The sequence below is a fragment of the Amphiprion ocellaris genome, chromosome 6 (genome assembly GCF_022539595.1).
Source record: "Amphiprion ocellaris isolate individual 3 ecotype Okinawa chromosome 6, ASM2253959v1, whole genome shotgun sequence".
NCBI lineage: Eukaryota > Metazoa > Chordata > Actinopteri > Pomacentridae > Amphiprion > Amphiprion ocellaris.
In genome coordinates this window covers 17,242,370-17,248,470 of record NC_072771.1, presented here as the reverse complement: position 1 = coordinate 17,248,470, position 6,101 = coordinate 17,242,370, and the positions used below count along the sequence as shown (strand labels likewise).

Genomic DNA, 6,101 nt, shown 5'->3' with positions numbered 1-6,101 from the left:
CTTTACATTATTTCATCATATGGCACGTTTTTACAACATGTTGAAAAATCACATTTTTTTTCGACATAGTATATATGGTGTTTTTTTGCGCCAAAATTCATGATTTTTTTTTCCAAAGAAAACCTTTCTGGAGTGTTTTTCATGGCCCACTTCACATTATTTCATCATATGGCATGTTTTTACAACACGTTGAAAAATCATATTTTTTTTCGACATAGTATACTATGGCGTTTTGGGCACCAAAATTCCTGATGATTTTTTTTTCAAAGAAAACCTTTCTGGAGTGTTTTTCACGGCCCACTTCGCATTATTTCATCATATGGCACGTTTTTACAACATGTTGAAAAATCTCATTTTTTTTTTCAACATAGTATGCTATGGCGTTTTTTTGCGCTAAAATTCATGATGATTTTTTTCTTTAAAAGAAAACCTTTCTGGAGTGTTTTTCACGGCCCTCTTTACATTATTTCATCATATGGCACATTTTTACAACATGTTGAAAAATCAGGTTTAAATCTTTGGGGCCGAGTGTCAGAAAACATTTAGAAACCAACATCAACAAAACACTCAACAAAGATTTGAACATCATTAAAGGGAAATCCAACTTTTGCATGACAACGTCTAATTAAAGGACATTTATTTCCAACGTAAATGTGTGATATTCATCCTCTAGAGCTTTCTCTTCACATCGTCTTCCACCTGGACTGGTTTTGTCGAGAGCATGTGGAACAAACATTTGAAAAACTGCACTTTAACATCAATGAATGACACTGAAGTTTAATCTCTACATAATGAGACTGAGTCTGGATGTGCTGCTCTGTCATTAACTCCTAAGTTTAGGGAAAGTTCAAACAAAAGAGGACAGTTCAGATAAGACTTGAGAATGAGCTTATTTTGAACAAACATCTCAGACTTTCTGAGCTTAAGCACCTAGCAAGATATTTTAACAAGCAACTGAAGAGATCCAGAAGTTGGAGAGAGTTAGCTTTAGCTGAGCCAAAGAACACGTGGGATGCTAAGCTAGCAAACATTTCAGACTTTCCTCTGTGAATTCTGAGAAAAAATTTCCTATTTAATGACAGCTACACATCTTAACTCAGTCTCATTAAAACAGACTCTAATTTGGTGTCATCCATCCATATTAAAGTGCAGTTACCCAAAATGTTTGCTGCAGGAGCTCCAACAAAACTTGCTCAGGTAGAAGGCCACTTTGACAAACAGGAAGTGGACGATTCCAAGCAGATTTATAGAAGGGGGAACCGGACTGTACTACGTGTGGTCGAGTATAGAGGGGTGTTTTGTGGGTTTTTAAGGCTGATAATGATTATTACTGAGACATTTGGAGTCGATATTCATTTGCAGTAAATGAAAGTATTTAAAATCTTGGAGTTGAACTTAGAAGAACACAAACTCTAACAGGAAACTTTGTTGATACGTTTTAGTTTTGTTTACAGATGTTAAGTTAAAGGAGTTTTATTCGTGACGTATAACCAATCAAATCACTCCAGAAGACAGAGCGACCACAGGTAGATAAAGGTTCAGAGCCAAAGTAGCGCCATTTTTAAATGTATTTATTACCGTAAATCAGTAAAAAATAAAATACTGATAATCGGTAAATCTGTCAGCCCACAATTACTACAATTCTACAATGTATGTCTCTTTCCTTTGACTTGTTATTTGTACAACATACGATGTATATGATGGTGTTTTTTCATACCGAAAGCTATACTGGGTCGCTGCACTCCTCCTCTGTTGTTTTCTGGATTGTTCCCAGCTCCATGCCTTCGTCCACCCGGCCTCCGTTGACTCGTCCCGCCTGCCATCTCTGGAGCTGAAGCTGGATTGGAACAGACCAAAGTACAGTCCAATCACGATGCCAGCTGCCTCTCAAAAGGCTCCTTCATCTGGCAGGTGGCAGCACTTCTTCTGAGGGGAAGCTGAGCTGGCCCAGCAGAACTTTGGAGATGTGTTCCAGTGGTTGGTGGATGTGTGGGGAGATAGAGAGGGACCTTTGAATTGTTCACAAAGGAAAACAGGAAACCCATTGGTAGTTTTAGTTTAGGGTGCTACTGCGGTGTGTTTTTGGGTTTTAAGAGGTGAACAGGAAGAGTTTTTTTTTTCGTATTGATTATCTTTTACATTGTTCCTGGTTGGAATGCCCATCAATGTCAACATGAAGTTCACTTTTAGTTCTGTTTATTTATTTTTATTTTACTAACACCCATTTGCTTTTAACTCCCTCACATGTTGTGTTGTTGTAAACTTACTCTTTCAAATAAATACTCGTCTAACCCTCTGGAAACCAGCATTTGGACTGTTTTTGTGTTGCTCCTCACCTACTTCAGACGGCCGGGACAAAACAACGTTTTGTGGACCAAAGGCTATACTATGACGTTTTTTGAGCCACATGCTATACTATGATGTTTTTAGAGCGACATGCTATACTATGACATTTTCAGAGCGACATGCTATATTATGACGTTTCAAGACTGACATGCTATACTATGATGTTCTTTGGACGACATGCTATACTATGATGTTCTTTGGACGACATGCTATACTATGATGTTCTTTGGACGACATGCTATACTATGATGTTTTTAGAGCGACATGCTATACTATGACATTTTTAGAGCGACATGCTATACTCTGACTTTTTTGGGCGACATGCTATATTATGAAGTTTTTAGAGCGACATGCTAAACTATGACGTTTTTAGAGCGACATGCTACTATGACATTTTTAGAGCGACATGCTAGACTCTGACGTTTTTAGAGTGACATGCAATACGTTGACGTTTTTTGGACGACATGCTATACAATGACGTTTGTTGAGCGACATGCTATACTATGACATTTTTAGAGCGACATGCTACACTATGACGTTTTTTGAGCCACATGCTATACTATGACGTTTTTTTGGACGACATGCTATACTATGACGTTTTTTTGGGCAACATGCTAAACTATGATGTTTGTTGGACCAAAGGCTATACTATGACGTTTTTTGAGCGACATGCTACACTATGACGTTTTTTTGAGCGACATGCTATACTATGATGTTTTTAGACCAAAGGCTATACTCTGACGTTTTTTGGAAGACATGCTATTCTGTGATGTTTTTTGGACGACATGCTATGCTGTGACGTTTTTTGGACCAAAGGCTATACAATGACATTTTTAGAGCGACATGCTATACAATGACATTTTTTGAGCGACATGCTATACTATGACGTTTTTAGAGCGACATGCTATACTATGACGTTTTTAGGGCGACATGCTATACTATGACGTTTTTAGAGCGACATGCTATACAATGACGTTTCAAGAGCGACATGCTATACTATGACGTTTTTAGAGCGACATGCTACACTATGACGTTTTTTGAGCCACATGCTATACTATGACGTTTTTTGGACGACATGCTATACTATGACGTTTTTAGAGTGACATGCTATACTATGACAATTTTAGAGTGACATGCTATACTATGACGTTTTTTGGTTGACATGCTATACTATGACGTTTTTAGAGTGACATGCTGTACTATGACGTTCTTAGAGCGACATGCTATACTATGACGTGTTTAGAGCGACATGCTATACTATGACGTTTGTTGGGCGACACTATACTATCGGCTTTTCAAATTGACATATTACTATGATTTTTTTTGCTTTAGTTTTTTTTGTTGTTTTTTAGCAACATATGAGAATTTGAACAGTTTTAAAAATTACTATAGTTTTACTTGTGCAATGAAATATTATTCTATGGCATTTTTTAGACGACATATTATACTCTGATGTTTTCTTGAAAAACATACTATTTTGACAATATACTGCAGTGGGACATTTTTTGAACCACATATCATACATGACAATTTTAGGCAACATCCTATCATTTTGCACTTTTTGAACCACATAATAATCAGTTGGGGTTTTTTGCCGACATGCTATACTATGAACTACAGGCCATACTATGTTATTCTTGAAAAGTATACTATACTTTGACATTTTCTGAACTACATCCTATACTATGGTGTTATACACAGAGTGCTTTGGTTACATGTTGATTTATAATCTAGAAATTTTTCTGTTTTGTTTTTTGACAGGATTGCCACAGACCTGACCGTGAACACCGCTGACACCCACCCGAGGGAGACGCTGCCTCAGATCTCAAGGCTGCTTGGTCGTGGTCTTTCTGGTCCTGCTCCAGAACACCTTCATCAACTACGTCTTCTTTTGAAGAGGCCCTCAGATGCTGCAATCTCTGACCTTAAGGAGGAATTGCTACTTTCACTCTGTAACGAGACAGCGGTTATTTTAAAGACTCAGCTCCTGGTGGATTTGAGTGAAAATTTAACATCCATCAAAACGGAACTACAGACAGTTAAATCTGAGCTGTCGGTCAGTATTTCAAACATCAAGTCTGACCCGGCTGCCGTAAAGCACGCTGTGGGTGAAACAGAAACTTCACTCTCCACATCACTGACGACATCGTCACACTCCAAAGCAGAGCACCTGTCTGCTGAACTTTTAAAAGTGGACTATAAACGTGAAGAATGTGAGCAGCAGCAGCCTGTGAGCAGCGGAACAGATGTGATCAGAAAGAAGTCATTTTCTTTTTTCTTTTCTTTCTGGTTGACTTGATGCTGTCAGATGCAGATGTTGGAGCTGATTCTGATCTTTCAGGATAAAAAGCTGCTTTTCCTTCACAGACTTTTCAGGAAATTATTCTTTCAGGTTTTCTCTGCTATTCATATTTTTATTATCTGTGATTATTTCATTATTCCTTTATTGTAAAAATAAAGTTTGAGGCATAAAGACTCATTTAGTTATTTTGGTCCTGAAATTTTTGATGTAGCAGAACTAAACTTCCATTTTCCTTCTTGTACTTCTGATACTAGAACTAAACGTATCTTCAACACGGATCATCTGCTTTTAATGAATCAGCAGCAACATCACAACAACAAATGAGACAATTTTCAACAAATTAATGAAACTGATGTCACTTAAAACTATCAGTCTGTTTTAGTGTCAAATTAAAGCTGATTACTGACAACTAGAACATTAACGTTACTGTTTTAATCACATTTAAGTTTCCTGAACGTTACATTAATGTCAACCAGCCACAGTTTTATGAACGTAATGAACCACATTACAGGAACACAACACACTTCAGCTGTTTACATGAAACTCAACACAAACATCGTTAGCTTAATGCTACGTTAGCTTTAATCAGGCTACAACTGAACAGCTAGCTCGGTTAGCATCGCTAACATTAAAGCTAATATTTACTATGCTAACTTTCTTCTCTGGTCAACACACACTGAAACAAACTCCAACATCTGGAGTGCATGGCACACATTACATCTGACACTAAAGCTGCATATAAAGTGCATTAAAAGCGGCACCGATACGAAAATAAACATTTACTTACCGAACTATCAGAGTCCTTTCAGTGTCTGCTGGTAGAATCAGCTGAAGGTAGAAAACTGGTTAAAACAAGCCAACGGGCAGGAAAACTGTCTGTGGAAAATGTTGTGCTGTTCCACCGATAAATAAACCAACAGTTCTAACATCAGAATTAATCCAAATGAGGAGAGCAGAGTCTCTGCTGCCTCCTCCATAGGACCCGTCAATCATTCCAGACTGGACTGTCAATCAAGTAGTCCCGCCCCCTAGCTTTGCAAAATTTTAACGCTCTACAAAAAATCAATATTGATTTATTTTAAGATCGGCCACCTAATCTCTCATTCTGACCATGAAAACTCATGAAAAAAAAATTATGTACAGTCTATGCACCGTACTCTGTTTGGCTCCACACTTGCTGATGACCACTTCCGGTCTCAGAAAATGAAAAAACGGAACTTTTTTCGTTTCTGTCTCTTACTGATTTTACTTTCTTGTTATTCTAAATATAAAACGAAAATCAAATCATTTAAAAAAAATCGTATATCCCTTCTTGATCATGAAAAGGAAAAACGCCTTGTATTTCAATTTAAATTTTTGTATTTTAATTAAATAACCACTCGTTTATTGTTTTTCAATACCCGTTTCAGAACGGAAAATCAAATTACCAGATCCGTACACGGACCGATGACAA

General features: G+C 37.4%; 1 long non-coding RNA gene across 1 annotated transcript in view; it reads right to left on the bottom strand.

The window, feature by feature from the left end:
- Positions 1-4,131, bottom strand: part of LOC129349194 (uncharacterized) — a 4,946-nt gene extending 815 nt beyond the window's left edge. The window contains exon 1 of the long non-coding RNA XR_008602090.1: positions 1,718-4,131. This is a non-coding gene — a long non-coding RNA (uncharacterized LOC129349194). The remainder of the gene's footprint in view (positions 1-1,717) is intronic.
- Between the last annotated feature and the right edge of the window lie 1,970 nt (positions 4,132-6,101).